Source organism: Pantherophis guttatus, chromosome 3, assembly GCF_059756535.1.
Source record: "Pantherophis guttatus breed Tessera chromosome 3, ASM5975653v1, whole genome shotgun sequence".
Lineage (NCBI taxonomy): Eukaryota > Metazoa > Chordata > Lepidosauria > Squamata > Colubridae > Pantherophis > Pantherophis guttatus.
Window position 1 is genome coordinate 12,939,843 of NC_142065.1, and position 16,997 is coordinate 12,956,839.

Here is a 16,997-nt window from a genome sequence, read left to right on the forward strand (position 1 = left end):
AATTGTGGGGGCAGTGGGTGGGTTTCAATTTTTTTTACTACTGGTTCTATGGGCGTGGCTTGGTGGGCGTGGCATGGCTTGATTGGTATGGCTTGGTGGGCATGGCAGGGGAAGGTTACTGCAAAATCCCTATTTCCTCCCGATCAGCTGGGACTCGGGAGGCAGAGAATAGATGGGGGTGGGGCCAGGCAGAATTTTTACTATTGGTTCTCCGAACTACTCAAAATTTCCACTACCAGTTCTCCAGAACTGGTCAGAACCTGCTGAAACTCACCTCTGATATGGGGCTAGTCTGGAGAAAAGAAGGACTAGGGGTGACATGATAACAGTATTTCAGTATTTGAGAGGCTGCTACAAAGAAGAAGGGGTCAACCTATTTTCAGAAGTACCAGAAGGCAAGACAAGAAACAATGGATGGAAACTAATCAAGAAGAGAAGCAACCTGGAACTAAGAAGAAACTTTCTAACAGTGAGGACAATTAACCAGTGGAACAGTTTGCCTTCAGAGATTTGGGGTCCTTCATCACTGGAGGTTTTAAATAAGAGATTGGACAGTCACTTGTCTCAAATAGTAAAGGATCTCCTGCTTGAGCAGAGAGTTGGACCAGAAGACCTCCAAGGTCCATTCCAGCTCTATTCTGATTGAATCGGAAATCAGCCAAAAAACATAGGTCCATATATAAGTTAAATGTATAAACTAAGGCTAGTGTCAACCAAAGGGATGTGGTGGCTCAGTGGCTAAGACACTGAGCTTGTTGATCAAAAGGTTGGCAGTTCAGTGGTTCAAATCCCTAGTGCCGCATAATGGGGTGAGCTCCCGTGACTTGTCCCAGCTTCTGCCAACCTAGCAGTTCGAAAGCACGTAAAAAATGCAAGTAGAAAAATAGGGACCACCTTTGGTGGGAAGGTAACAGCATTCCGTGCACCTTTGGCATTTAGTCATGCCAGCCACATGACCATGGAGACGTCTTTGGACAGCGCTGGCTCTTCAGCTTTGAAACAGAGATGAGCACCGTCCCCTAGAGTCGGGAACGACTAGCACGTATGTGCGAGGGGAACCTTTACCTTTAGTGTCATCCAAACTTAGCATGTTATCTGCACTGTATGAATCCAGGTTTTTAACTAACCTAGTTGCATATTGCACAAATACAGCTACAAATTACATGAAACTCGATGATAATCCTTGGCAATTTCTAAGTAGCAACCAAACAGTTTTAGTCAGCCCATCTGCCCTGCTGCATTATTGTAAGTATCAGCAGAATTCTGTTCCAAAAATACATGTTGGCTTCTTTCTCCCTATCAGGTTGACAAAAAATAGAGATTGTGCTGATCTGACTGACAGAATAGATCCAACAGCTTTTCTGATCATGGGTAAAAATAGGAAGAAATGAGGACCTGCAACCAGACAAGTTGTACTGTATCTTTTGAATCTATAACAGAGTTCTGTATCTTTTGAAGACAACTTGAATTACTGCATTCTGAAATCTTGTACTAGGGCACTGCTTCCAAGAAAGTCGGAGTCGTATTTTTCGGAGTATAAGACGCATCTTTTCCCCTCCAAAAAAGAGGGTGAAAATCTGGGTGCATCTTATACTCCGAATGTAGCCCCACCCAGCCTTGCAAACGGAGGTTTCAGAGGCTGAAAAAAGCATCAGAAATGAAGCTTCAGAAAAGAAGCCCCCAAACAGAGCTTCAGAAAAGAAGCCCCCAAACAGAGCTTCAGAGGCTTTTTTTTCTGAAGCTCTGTTTCGGAGGCTTTCAGAGGCAGAAAAAAAAGTTTTTCCTGAAACTTAGTTTTAGAAGTTTCCGAGGCAGAAACAAAAGCAAAAAAAAAAAAAAGCAAGGCACAGAGCTCACAACCAAGGAACCTGTTGTTAAAATTCACCTCTGGGAACAGCTGATTGGGGGTATTCCAGGAGGCCGATCCACCTGCCAATCAGCTTTTTTCTTATTTTCCTCCCCAAAAACTAAGGTGCGTCTTATACTCCAAAAAATATGGTATGTACTTATGTAGAGACATGTTAAAATGTCTATGATTTTTAAATTCCCCTTTAAATTTATGCAAGAACAGCAATATCTCATGAGATTTGGGGCATTTTAAATCTTTTAATGAAAAAATGAGGGGAATTCCATGAATGCCACTTAGGAATGTCAAGGGTGCTGATTTCTTTTCACAGGGCACAGTCATGATCTTGAGAAACAGATATTTTTTCTCTCTGTCTCCTTCTCTTTCTCTGTTACCACCGATCCATTTGTCCAACAGTAAGTCAGAAAAGCGAGAAGAGCCTGTAGTACAGTGGACTAAAGCACTGTTATTAACATCTGCTGCTTGCAATTACTGCAGGTTCAAATCTCACCAGGCTCAAGGTTGACTCAGCCTTCCATCCTTTCAAAGGTAGGTAAAATGAGGACCCAGATTGTGGGGGCAATAAGCTGACTTTGTATAAATATACAAAAGTATGAAGGCTATTGCTTAATGCATTGTAAGCTGCCCTGAGTCTCTGGAGAAGGGCGGCATATAAATTAAAGCAAATTAAAGCAAAAAAAAAAAGATGTTTCAGATTGGATTTAAAATAGAATGACAGAGTTGGAAGGGACCTTGGAGGTCATCTAGTCCAAGCCCCCTGCTCACGCAGGAGACCTGTACTAGGAATTCGAACCACCAAACTGCCAACCTTTCTGATCGACAAGCTCAGTCCTGACACTAGACTTTGAGAGTTAAGCAATCCACAGCTGGGTTTTTGTGTGGTTTGTTTCTGGGTTATTAGAGTTCTGAATCAGCGTTCACATTTTCAAGATATGGGAATTTTTTTTTTTTTAATTTGATTTATATGCCGCCCTTCTCCGGAGACTCAGGGCAGCTTACAATGTGCTCAGCAATAGCCTTCATCCTTTTGTATATTTATACAAAGTCAGCTTATTGCCCCCACAACTGGGTCCTCAATTTACCTACCTTAGAAAGGATGGAAGGCTGAGTCAACCTTGAGCCTTGGCGAGATTCGAACTTGCAGTAATTGCAGGCAGCTGGTCTTAATAACCAGCTTAATAACAGGGTGCCTTAGACCACTGTACTACCAAGGCTCTGTGAAGGGAATGAAAGTCTGCTCAGTATATCAGTATATACCCAGTATTTTCAAAAATAATAATGGAAACTGTAAAAAAAAAAGGTTCAGAGAAACTCTTTTACTAGATATTACTTATTGCTCTCGTCTCTATTTCATCAAGCACAAAATCTGGAGATTCACTAAAACTTATATGTAATTTGGAGACCCTTAGGATGGTGGCTAGATAACAGAAGTAGAAATTAGAAGATAAAAGATTACTACTAGGTACTAGTAAATAATGAAAGATCATGATTATATATGTAAACAATATACCATTATTATTATTATTATTATTATTATTATTATTATTATTATTATTATTATTATTATTATTATTATTATTATTAAATCTTTAGTGAGATTCACAGCCTTTGAGGCTGGTTAATAGCTCAGCAGCTCAAGTCCTAACCAAGGACCTAGGAACTGTTAAGGTATCGTCGGAGGATGTAAGCTGTTCCGAGTAAGGTGGTTTTTTGTAGAGTCAAAATGTTCAAGTCCGGCAAATTTAGAATTTCTAAATAGCCGGGTAGCCCTTTGGGTATTGCTCCAAGGGCTCCAATTACAATCGGGACAACACACGATTTCTTTTTATAATGATATTATAATGATTATTTAATAATAATAATAATAATATTGGACTGTATAAGTAAAGTAACTCAGACAATGCAATGTCTTAAGCACTTACACTGATTAAAAGAAAGAAAGAAAGAAAGAAAGAAAGAAAGAAAGAAAGAAAGAAAGAAAGAAAGAAAGAGGAAGAGGAAGAGGAAGAAAAAAGTTTACTCATATATTTCTAATCTATTTGATCTGAAGTGGGCAGTTAAGCTAGGAAATACTTTTTTTCCTATTTACAACCCTTTAATCCCCTTATTTCGGGGTGGAATTGGGGTGACTGAATGGAGCTAAGTGTTTACTGGCTGGATACCCTTCCTGATGCCTATGTGGAGTTTGCAGCAGATATTTTCTCTTTGCACCCTGATAGAGAAACATTTGCACTGCCCAGGATTCAACTCATAACCCTCCAAGTGGAAAGCAAGCATCTTCATCTCTAGGCCACCACATCACTCCAGGAAAGGCAGTATTGACCATCACTATTAACCAATGCTATCAAAGTTATGCGATATGGTTGATGAAAAGGCAAATGCAATATTTGCTTCCACAGACCTCTAGTTTTCATGGTGCATAATATTTCCACTATAAGCTGCATTGTTCAAACACAATTAAACAATTGCCCAGTTCTGGGTATCTTTTTTAAAAAAGCAGGAAAAATCAAGATTAATTAGATTAGATTAGAGTAATTAGATTAGGTCCAAAGAAATGGAAAAAAAGGGGTGGGGGAGATAAGATCACTGAGATATTACTCCAGAGGAGGCATAATGGTCTTTTGGAAAGGCAGATCCACAAGTTTTCATCATATTATTCCTTGATGGAATAAATAATGTTATGCAAAATGGGGGAAAAAAACAGATGCTAGAAAAATTAAGCAAAATAAATCAAAGGCATTAATAAAGACAATAAGGTAATTTTATTTCACACCAAGAATATTCATTATCCCTATCCTTATCTTTTCTTTGAGCACATCCATGTACTGCTTCCTAAAGGTAGTCCTCAAGTTACATCCATTCATTTAGCGACCATCCGAAGTTACAATAGTACTGAAAAGATTCACCATTTGTGACTTTCCCAGCTGGCTTCTGATAAGCAAAGTCAATGGGGGTGGGGAGCCAGATTCACTTAATAACCACACAAGTCATTTAAGAACGCCAGTCTTTCACTTAACAACCATTGCACCAAAGGTCATAAAATTGGGTGCAACCCACTTAACAAGCAGTAGTAACTACAAGAAGGATCTTGGCATCCTAGTAGACAATCACTGAAATATAAGCCAGCAGTGTGCTGCAGCTGCCAAAAAAGCCAACACAGTCCTAGGCTGCATTAATAGAGGGATAGAATCCAGATCATGTGAAGTGTTAATACCCCTTTATAATGCCTTGGTAAGACTAGGAATACTGCATCCAGTTTTGATTGACACAATATAAAACAGAAGTTTAGATTCTAGTGTGTAGACAAGAGCAACAAAGGTGATTAGGGGAATGAAGATTAAAACATATGAAGAACAGTTGCGGGAATTGGGTACGTCCAGTCCAGTGGTGGGCTTCAAAAATTTTTACTACCGGTTCTGTGGGTGTGTTTTTGTGGGCGTGGCATGGCTTGGTGGGTGTGGCAGGGGAAGGATACTATAAAATCTCCATTCCCACCCCACTCCAGAAGAAGGATACTGTAAAATCTCCATTCCCTCCCCAATCCAGGGGAAGGATACTACAAAATCCCCATTTCCTCCCAATCAGCTGGGACTTAGGAGGCAGAGAATAGATGGGGGCGGGGCCAGTCAGAATTTTTACTACCGGTTCTCCGAACTACTCAACATTTTCACTACCGGTTCTCCAGAACTAGTCAGAACCTGCTGAAATCCACCTCTGGTCCAGTCTGATGAAAAGAAGAACTAGGGGTGATATGATAGCAGTATTCCAATATCTAAGGGGCTGCCACAAAGAAGAGGGAGTCAAGCTATTTTCCAAAGCACCTGAAGACAGGACAAGAAGCAATGGATGAAAACTAATCAAGGAGAGAACCAACCTAGAACGAAGGAGGAATTTCCTGACAGAACAATTAATCAGTGGAAAGGGTTGCCTTCAGAAGTTGTGGGTGCTCCAACATTGGAGCTTTTTAAGAAGAGATTGGACAACCATTTGTCTGAAATAGTATAGGTTCTCCTACTTGAGCAGGGATTGGACTATAAAACCTCCAGGGTCCCTTCTAATTTCATTATTCTGTATTTCTGACATTCTGGTCTCAATTGTGGTTGTAAGTTGAGGACTACCCATACAATACTATTTTTTCTACTTCCCTCTCTTTCTTATATAGAATTTCATCAATGTATTACGATGCATCAAGTATTAAGAATTCCTCAAGAGGTGAAGAAAACAGAAAAAATCTTTTGTCCAACTTCATCCAGCTATGAATTTCTTCGACTTCTCCTTCCCCTCAGCTTATTCTTCCTTCTTTCCTTTCATTTTGTGATTCGGTCTTCATTTATTCTCTCTAAACCATTTCAACATACTTCTTTCATACGGATAATTCATTTTTGTATTCAAGCCACCATTCATTTAGCATCTCTTCATTCTTTGCCATCACTCTTCACATTTAACCATACAAAAAGTAATCTTTCCCCTGCATTCAACTTACTTTTATCATTTTCTCTCTCTCTTATATGTATATATCAAACTGGGCAGGAACTCTTATTCTTAGCCATTTTCACAAACATTTATTCCTCACTGAAGGCCATGTACTACATGTTACCTTTCCACCAGCATTTGCACTTCTTAAAATTTTCCCGCCCGTTTCTGTACCTTGAGTAACGTCTAATTTCTACACAAACATATCTACTTGCTTTAAATAAAATATAATTTGAAATTGTTCTTTTCATTTTTCCTGTAACGTACAACTGCTTCAGCCTTTGATACATTCCTTTTCAGATTTGTATTCCTTGTTGCATTATGCAAAGTAACATTTTTTTGTGATTGTTCAGATTCTCACACAACATCATGCCATCATCTGCATGCAAAACTGAATGTGCATTTATGTTCTAATGTTTAATACATCCACAAGCATTCCATCTAGATTTATCTGTAAATACATTAAATAACCAAAGGATATCTCTCATCTTTATATTTTGAACAATCCTCCGAGTATTCACTAAGCTTTCTATTTATTCTCACAATGTTTGTCATCATTACATATTGTTCCTATTGTTAGGAATAAGCATTTAGGAACCACTCTTCAATTTCATACCTGCGTCTGAACAGAGCTACTTGTTCCTTTCTCCCAAACCACAATTTGGCAGAAAAATATATTTTTTTCAAATTAAATTTTCTGAATTGATGACAGCTTAAAGAGGATTTTAAAACTTTGAACAGAATAACAGAATTGGAAGAGATCTTCTAGTAGAGGGGTGTCAAACTCGATTTCATTGAGGGAAGCATCAGGGTTATGTTTGACCTTGGTGGGCTGTGGTGGGCATGGCCAGCTCAACGTCACTCGTGTCGGGGGCGCCTATAGTGGCCCAAGCGCTCTGCCAGCAAAAATGGGCTCCCGAGCTCCGTTTGCAGCTGTGACGGCCTCCTGCAACCCTCTGCCAGCAAAAACAGAGCTCCGTAGGGCTGCGGGCGGCCCTCCCAAGCTCTGTTTTCACTGGCAGAGGCACCGTGGGTCAGTCCTTTGCTGTTTCCACAGCTGCCCCACGGGCCAGATCTATTCACCCCGCAGGCTGGCCCTCAGGCCTTTTTTTTTTTTTTTTTTGCTTTAATTTATATGCCGCCCTTCTCCGGAGACTCGGGGCGGCTTACAATGCGTTAAGCAATAGCCTTCATACTTTTGTATATTATACAAAGTCAGCTTATTGCCCCCACAATCTGGGTCCTCATTTCACCTACCTTTGAAAGGATGGAAGACTGAGTCAACCTTGAGCCTGGTGAGATTCGAACTTGCAGTAATTGCAAGCAGCAGATGTTAATAACAGTGTGCTTTAGTCCACTGTACTACAGGCTCTGTAGTACAGGCCTTGACTTTGACACCTCTGTTCTAGTCCACCCTCCTGCTCAAGCAAGAGTCTCTATACCATTTCAGACAAATGGTTAATATCTTCTTAAAAACCTCCAGTGATGGAGCACCCACAACTTCTGGAGGCAAATTGTTCCACTGATTAATTGTTTTCACTGTCAGGAAATTTCTCAGTAGTTCTAGGTTGCTTCTCTCCTTGATTACTTTCCATCCATTGTTCTTTTCCTGCCATCTGCTGCGTGGGAGAATAGGTTGAGCTCTCTTCTTTGTGGCAACCCCTGGGATATTGGAACATTGTCACCTTTGGTTTGGTCAAGTCCTCCAAGGTCCCTTCCATTTCTGTTATTCTCTTAGATAATTATCATGTTTATGGATGCTCCACCTCTCCCCCTATGGCAAGACTGATAGATTCTTGTCTTGCCCAATTTAAGGAGGATAAAAAGGATACAGTACCTGTCATGCTAATTAGGATAGGTAATTACTGTTGAAACAAGTGTCTGTTGCATTAAATCTCATTTCCAACACACAAATGCCACACACACACACACACACACACACACACACACATATTAACCCTAAAGATTTTCAAACATTTCTAAAAATGTCCAGGCAACAGCTGTTTGATAGTATTTACTAAGCGTGAATAATAGTTTAGGGGCAAAAATCAGAGAAAACCATTGTTCCCTGATGAGACACCAATGGGAATTCAGGTACTGGCAAAATGTAATTGCCCAGGCTTGGAGGGCTAACATCTTGCTTTGTACAAAATGTTGCTTTTAACCACTCTGAGGGCATTCATCTGTTGTGAAAGAGAGAGAGAGAGATGTTATTCTGAATATTGGAAAAGACCGTACAAGAGAAACCCAGCTGAGTGTTATATTTAACAACAGTTTCAGATCCTTTGCAATAGGCCGAAGGCAGGGGGGAAAAGGCATGTATTTTTTTCTGGGCACTTCAAATGTTATGGTTGGAATGTTTTGTTTGCCCCCTGTATTTCGAATAGGAGGATAAGGAGTAAATCAGCAGCAAACGAAGGACTAAACAAATCTCAGTGGGGCTAAATACCAGTTCCGTTAATACATTCCCATTAAAAATTCAACAGGTAAGGTGCTGCAGCCTGCTTTTGCTCAATTCTCCGCATTTTCATGCTTCCGCTGTTTGTACGGATCTGAAAATTCCAGTTGCAAGCAAACTACTCCAAGGAATGGATCCGTAGCTCTTATTTGTTTGTTTGTTATCCTTTATTACTTTATAAGGAACTCAACATTCCTATTCTCCTTCCTCCTCCTATTTTCCCCACAACTACAACCCTGTGAGATGATTGGACCAAAGTCACCCAGCTAGCTTTCAGGCCTAAGGCAGGACAGCAACCTACAGTCTTCTGGCAATTGGCCCAAAATCATAGAGCAGCTTTCATGCCTAAGGTAGGACTAGAACTCACCACCTTCTGGTGACTGGCCCCAGAGTTAGCCAGCCAGCTTCCATGCCTAAAGTGGGACTAGAACTCACAGTCTCCTGGGTTCTAGTCCAACACCTTAACCACTACACCAAACTGGCTCTTATTATTAATGCAACTCTACCTCATGAAGTTGTCCCAGTGGGGAAATATAGGAGGAGGGATCTGAATGCCCACCATTTTGTATTTCTGTACGAAACGGCCTATATAAAATAACTCAATGAAAAAAGTATAAGTAAAGCAAACAATTAAATAAATTTGGAGAAAGAATTGCATATGGAATTATATGGAGAAATGTATTCCCCCAAGAGAGAAGATCAAAAATCTTGCATAGAGAAAAAAAATAAAACAGTGTTTTGTCAAAAAACAAATAGAAGGCAAAACATAGAGAGGGGGAAAAATAGAGAATAATCAATTGGTTAATGGTCCTTTAACTGGTAGTCCTTGACTTGAGACTTGAATTGGGGCCAGAATTTCTATCGTTAAGCAAGTTTGGCTGTTAAGTGAGTCATGGAAAATTTCACAACCCTTTTTTTTTGGCCATGGTTGTTCAGTGGATCACTGCAATGGTGAATGAGGTGAATGAGGTGAATGAGTGAATGAGGCGGTTGCTAGCCAAATCTGGCTGGGAAGGTTGCAGATGGTGATTACATTAACTCCGGGGTGTACAAGCATCATAAATATATGCTGGTTACCAAGTTCCCAAACTTTGATCATGTGACTCTAGGGATACTGTGATGGTCGTAGGTTCAAGGACCAGTTGTAAGTCACTTTTTTCAGTGCCGTTGTAACTTTGAATAGTCACAAAAACTAATGGTTGTAAGTTGAGGACTCCCTATTTTTGGTTGAACCAGCTGTCTCACCATCTTGGAGCCTTCTAAAATTGTAGGAGTAATACTTTTAATATTAAATATTAAGAGCCGCAGTGGCACAGTGGTTAGAATGCAGTATTGCAGGCTACTACTGACTGCCGGCTGCCTGTAATTTGGAAGTTCAAATCTCACCAGGCTCAAGATTGACTCAGCCTTCCAACCTTCCGAGGTCGGTAAAATGGGGACCCAGATTGTTGGGGGAAACATGCTGACTTTGTAAATCATCTTAGAGAGGGCTGTAAAGGACTGTGAAGCGGTATATAAGTCTAAATGCTACTGCTATTATTTTCTCAGTAAACAAAAATTCTTCCTCCTTCCCGTACTAACTGCAAGGATGATCCCGCCCAAATCAGGGAACTTACTTTTAATGCTATGTTAACTCTAAAAATAAACCATCTGGATTGCAAAAGTCCAAAGAACTACAAAGCACTGCAGAAATAGACACTTTAAACCTTCGTAATCATGTCATGATGTTTCAAAGTCTAACACTCCAGATTACTGCAGCCCTATGACAAATGCAGTGGCTCAGTGGCTAAGATGCTAAGCTTGTCAAGCGAAAGGTCGGCAGTTCAGCAGTTCGAATCCTAGTGCCGCGTAATGGGGTGAGCTCCCGTTACTTGTCCCAGCTTCTGCCAACCTAGCAGTTCAAAAGCACGTAAAAAATGCAAAGTAGAAAAATAGGGACCATCTTGGGTGGGAAGGAAACAGTGTTCCGTGCACTTTTGGCATTTAGTCATGCCAGCCACATGACCATGGAGACTTCTTTGGACAGCACTGGCTCCTCGACTTTGAAACAGAGATGAAGGAGCCTTGATAGTACAATGGTCTACGCACCCTCTTATTAACACAGCTGCCTGCAATTTACTGCTGGTTCGAATCTCTCCAAGGCTCAAGGTTGACTCAGCCTTCCATCCTTTCTAAGGTAGGTGAAATGAGGACCCAGTTTGTGGGGGCAATAAGCTGACTTTGTATAAATATACAAAAGTATGAAGGCTATTGCTTAACGCATTGTAAGCCGCCCTGAGTCTCCGGAGAAGGGTGGCATATAAATCAAATAAAAAAAAAACACCGCCCCCTAGAGTTGGGAACGACTAGCACATAATGTGCGTGGGGGAACCTTTACCTTTACCTTTATGACAAACTAGATCAGTTTTAGGGGAACATTAAGTTCAAGAACTGACTCTGTTTAAACAGAATTAAACCCTATCTGGTCTGTTAATGGTTTCTCTCTCTGGATTGTGCCCATTCCTGAGAATGCTTGACTTAATAAGAGAAAATCCCATCACGTAATTTCAGCTTTCCTCCAACTCTGATGTGGAACTGAATTAACAAAATTATCATATAATAGATCTCCTTCCAAGGGAAATGAGGAAAGTACAGCCTTACCGACTCTGCATTTTTTCGCCAATGCATTTTATCAAAAATAGGGAGTCAATAGGGAGTCATTTTGGCTAACTCAAGTAAGGCAAAGAGCACCATTACCGACCCATAAAGAATTTACTTTCCACTATATAATCTCCACGAATCCTGGCTAATGCCACTTTTTCACCTTCAATCCAATAAAAATAATATCTTGTCTGTTTGTCTATATCCAGTGTTATTATTGCTTTTATCCTGTTGGCTTTTAAAGAGGGGGAAAAAAAAAACCCCACTCACATCTAAAGCGTTCCCTTTTACACACATCTACCCTCTGACAATTATAAACAATCATCAAAGCTGTATTTCTTCCTGGTTTCTCTTGACAATCCCTTATGATTAAAGTTTCAAATAAATACCTGCCACTTATCGTACACTGACAAAAGTAAAGAAAACATGCAATTTTAACAGCCGGTCCAATTATTTCTTTTTGATTCGCATTGTGTGTGTTTTGTTCTGACTTTGTGTCATTTTCCCCCCCTCCCATTTCAATGCACTTTTTCAAACTCCTGATTTCTACTGCCTACAGGATAAATTGCTTGTTTAGAATGACTGCCAGTGATTGCCTTACCTTATTCGTTTCATTGTTTTTTTTTTTTTTTTTTTTTTTTTTTTTAGTGCTGCCCCTACACAATTCTTGGTCACCAATTTGAAAAGCTTGCTGATGGCTAAATTCTAATATAATGAGGGGTATTATAACAGAAAATAAATGAGACAGGTACAGGCAGATCCAAAGAAATCTTATTTTGAGGGAGGGCCATCGGCTCCTTTCCTACTTAATCAATAATAAAATGTGACACACACGGACACCGCCCCAATGTTTCCTTTCCCTTCTAAACAATTTTTCAAGTTGACCAAAGTTCAATTATGCCTCTGTCTCCTCTCATTCAAATAAGACTGTCATCAAATATTATTAACAGGTTGACATTAAAAAAGATAAAAATACTTCTGAATTGAGCTCAATGGTCAACTCGTCTTGCGTTATCATTGTTATTATTGTAGGGCATATAGTCACTCTGATGGATCTGGCATTTCAATCCACCTATTGAGTCCTTTCCAAGGACCTTGGGTAGACAGGTAGAATAGAATAGAATAACAGAGTTGGCAGGGACCTTGGGGGTCATCTAGTCCAACCCCCTGCTTAGGCAGGAAACCCTACACCACTTCAGACAAATGGTTATCCAACATCTTCTTAAAAACTTCCAGTGTTGGAGCATTCACAACTTCTGGAGGCAAGTGGTTCCACTGATTAATTGTTCTCACTGCCAGGAAATTTCTCCTTAGTTCTAAGTTGCTTCTCTCTTTGATCGGTTTCCACCCATTGCTTCTTGTCCTGCCCTCAGGTGGTTTGGAGAATAGCTTGACTCCCTCTTCTTTGTGGCAGCCCCTGAGATATTGGAACACTGCTATCATGTCTCCCAGATGCTGTTGTTTAATAGTGTTAAATGTATACATGCAAACAGAATTGCAGAATAATAGAATTGAAAGGGACCTTGGGGGTCTCTTAGTCCAACCCCGGGCTCAAGCAGGAGACTATACTATTCCAGACAAGTGGCTGTCTGGTCTCTTCTTAAAAGCCTCCAGTGATGGAGCACCCACAGCTTCTGAAGGCAAGCAATTCCACTGGTTAATTGTTTTCACTGTTAGGAAATTTATCCTTAGTTCCAGGTTGCTTCTCTCCTTGATTAGTTTCCATCCATTGTTTCTTCTCTTGCCTTCAGGTGCTTTGGAAAATAGGTTGACCCCCTTTTCTTTGTGTCAGCCCCTCAAATATTGGAACACCACTATCAGTGGAGTTCAGTAGAACTTAAGAGTCAATTCTTCACATCTTCAGGAATTGCAACTTGGAGTTGAAGCTGTAGAAAACTGCTGCCAGCAGGATAGCTGTCAGCTGCTCCAAGCTGCCTTTTGCAATTGACTGATGGGGATTTTGATAATGCTAATGGTGTTCAAATAGTAAGAGGTGTGGTGGCTTAGTGGTGAAGATGCTTGCCTCTCACTCGGAAGGTTGATAATTCAATCCTGATAGCAGCAGAGGCTTCTATCAGAAAGAAAAAATATCTGCTGTGAACTTTGCAGGGCATCAGGAAGGGTATCTGGCCAGTAAGTAGTGAAATCCAATTTTTTTTTTTTTTGCTACCGGTTCTGTGCGCGTGGCTTGGTGGGTGTGGTGTGGCTTGTGGGCATGGCTTGGTGGGTGTGGCAGGGGAAGGATACTGCAAAATCCCCATTCCCTCCCCACTCCTGGGGGAAGGATATTGCAAAATCTCCATTCCTACCCCACTTTGAGGCCAGACAGAGGTGGTATTTGCCAGTTCTCCGAACTACTCAAAATTTCCACTACCGGTTCTCCAAACTGCTCAAAATTTCTGCTACCGGTTCTCCAGAACCTGTCAGAAACGGCTGGATTTCACCCCTGACTCAGTGCCATCCCATCACCTTGACTCTACCCCAAATTAAGGGATTACAGGATTGTAAAAAGGACATTTTAATGGTGTTCAAATGGTGTTCCAGATGTTTTGAAATTGCAGCCAAGGAACCTATTACCATTATTAGGGTTACAGAGACGTGGTGGCACAGTGGTTAGAATGAAGTATTGCAGGTTAACTCACTGCTCCCTCTAGGAGTTTGATCCTGAGTGGCTCAAGGTTGATTCAGCCTTCCATCCTTCCAAGGCCAGTAAAATGAGGACTCAGATGGTTTGGGGCAATATGCTGACTCTGTAAACTGCTTATAGAGGGCTGTAAAGCACCTTGAAGAGGTATATAAGTCTAAGTGCTACTGCTATGAGAGGTCATCCATTCTTCTTAGACTGGAAGAAATACGAACATTTTCCATTTTTCTAGGATCATATCTGTAAAGGAAGGTTTTCAGGGATAGTTGTTCAATGGGACCTTCTAGATTGATTCCTGGTTCTCAGTTTGTAACTTAACTATGTTGTTCAGGTCAACAGTTGGTTCTATTTTTCCCTGATAATGGCCACTTGTAACCTGTTTTATATCCTTACTTCAATGGAAGCTTTTTAAAAAACTGGATCTTTTTAAGGAGCAGCTGTCTCAATTACAACTATATACTCATGCATATTAGATTAAGATGAGATTTTCATCCCACCTTTATTACTTTATAAGTAACTCAAGATGGTGAATATTCCCTTCTCATATTTTCTTCACAACCACAACCCTATGAGGTAAATTGGGCTGAAAAAAAGAGTAACTGGCCTAAAATCACCTTGTGGGCTTTCATGCCTAAGGCGGGACTAGAACTCTCTGTCTCCTGGCGATTGGCTTTCCCAACTGGCTTTCATGGGTGACACTGGAATTCACCATCTCCTGGTGATTGGCCCAACCAGCTTTCATGACTAAAACGGAACTAGTATTCACAATCTCCTGGTTTGTAGGCCAGCACCTTAACCACTACACAACACTGGCTCTACATAGCTTCAAAAAAAAAATAAAAAAAAATCTTGAGCTTTAGATATTTAAAATAGTCATCCTACAATAACTTGCTCTGTTATTAACATCCAGTATCAGAGGCCTTTTCAAAATTATCCCCCTGTTCAGAGATAAGTACAATTGTGTATGGAAAGGGATTTCTTTTTTTTTTTTTTTTAATATACTGATGGCTCTGATGAAATTATTTCCTCAGGAAGATTCATCTGGCTTTGAATCGGTGTCTGTTCAATTCCATACACAAATATGTTTTATCTGTCGACGCCTTTTCAAGCATTGCCTAATTCAAAGCTTGCTGGATTTTTATCATCTTTGTACTTGCTCTTATTTCTAGCATTATTAGGTTTTCAGTAAACACCGACTGCTCTCCAGGCTTTGGACTGAGAAGCTGCACTGAACATTCCTATATTTTGGGTTTTCTAAAAAAAAAAAAAAAGGCTTTTTTTTTTTTTTTTGGGTGGTTCTGCTACAAACCTTTCCTGTCTTACTTGCAAAGAAGAACAGGCTGTTTCATATTCACCACCACGTCCCAGGAAATTGCTATTTTAACCCTGTGCATTGAGATAAGAGATCTACATGCATAGGGGGAATTGACGGGAACTCAATTTCCCAACTGAGATACACGGGGCTAACATATTTGTTTCCTTGCAATAACCCTGTAACACGCATAGAGCTAACGATCAAAGGAACTCCAAGGAAACACAGCTTAAAAATTTGAGCGCCGGCTTGGGTGTTCTCATTCATTTGAATCTAAGTCTTCCTCTTCCAGTGAATGCATTAGCTCTGGCAGCAAGAAGAGTTTGCAAACCTAAACATTAAATCATGGCGCTTCCCCCACCCTCCCTTCTCCCTACAAAGAAAAAAATAAATAAATAAAAAGAACTATCAATTTTAGCTAAAACGGATTCAATTCCACCCCCCACCCCCCTCATCTCTCAGGTCTTTCTAAATCCTTTCTCTTTCTCTTTTTCGCTATTGTGTAAAGAAAGCTGGGAGAAAAAATTATGGTAATTACACTTCCCGTTCTACCCTCCCCTCCTCTCTTTTTTTCCTGTGAACCATTTTCAGCTCTTATGTATAAATAACTAAATACTCTTATTAGGCCTAACACATTGAGAAATACATTCACCGTAGCTTGTCTCTGTGTGAAACCTTGGTAAAACCGGCCTCCCTCTTTTCTTTTGATTTCCTCCCCCCCCAATACAAGTCCAGCATTTGTCATCTATTATTCCCTTAACAATGCATTTGACATTTGGCCACCAAGCCATTTACAAGAAGAAAAGGACAGTTGTTCTATTCTCAGCAAAAGGCAGTGTGTTCTTTTACATGCGTGCCAGCGGGGAAGTCCATTTTAACTTACTTTACTGGGAATGACCAGCAATGATATTCCAACAGAACACCAGGAAAACTAGTGTGATCTTTGAACCTGCTAAGTGTCAGGCTAATGTTTTCGGGAAGGGAAAAACCAGGAAGGCTGCCAATCACAAAATAAGGTCTTATTTAACATAGCTCCATTCACTTAACAACTGGGGTACGAAAGCTTGCAAAATTCATTGAACAAATGTCTCACTTAACAACAAAAACTTTGGGCTCCATTGTGGTGGTAAGTATATTTGGGCAGGTCTTTTCTAGGTTTTTTCTCTCTGACTGTTATGTGACTTTGGGCTCCTGCCTCTCTTATCTTATATAGGAGACTGGAGGCTAAAACATATGAATAACGGTTGCTGGAACTGGGTATATCTAGTTTAATGAAAAGAAGGACTAGGGGAGACATGATAGCAGTCTTCCAATAACTCAGGGGCTGCCACAAAGAAGAAGAGGGAGTCAACCTATTCTCCAAAACACCCGAGGGCAAGACAAGAAGGAAGGGGTAGAAAATAATCAAGGAGAGAAGCAACTTAGAACTAAGGAGAAATTTCCTGACAGTTAGAACAATTAATCAGTGGAACAACTTGCCTCCAGAAGTTGTGAATGCTCCAACACTGGATGTTTTTAAGAAGAGATTAGATAACCATTTGTCTGAAATGGTATAAGGTTTTCTGCCTGAGCAGGGGGTTGGACTAGAAGACCTCCAAGGTCC

General features: G+C 40.4%; 1 protein-coding gene across 4 annotated transcripts in view; it reads right to left on the reverse strand.

Annotated features, from left to right (window-relative positions):
* The window catches only part of CDH4 (cadherin 4), a 1,168,269-nt gene that overhangs the window by 681,982 nt on the left and 469,290 nt on the right, over nucleotides 1–16,997 (reverse strand). The window lies entirely within an intron of this gene.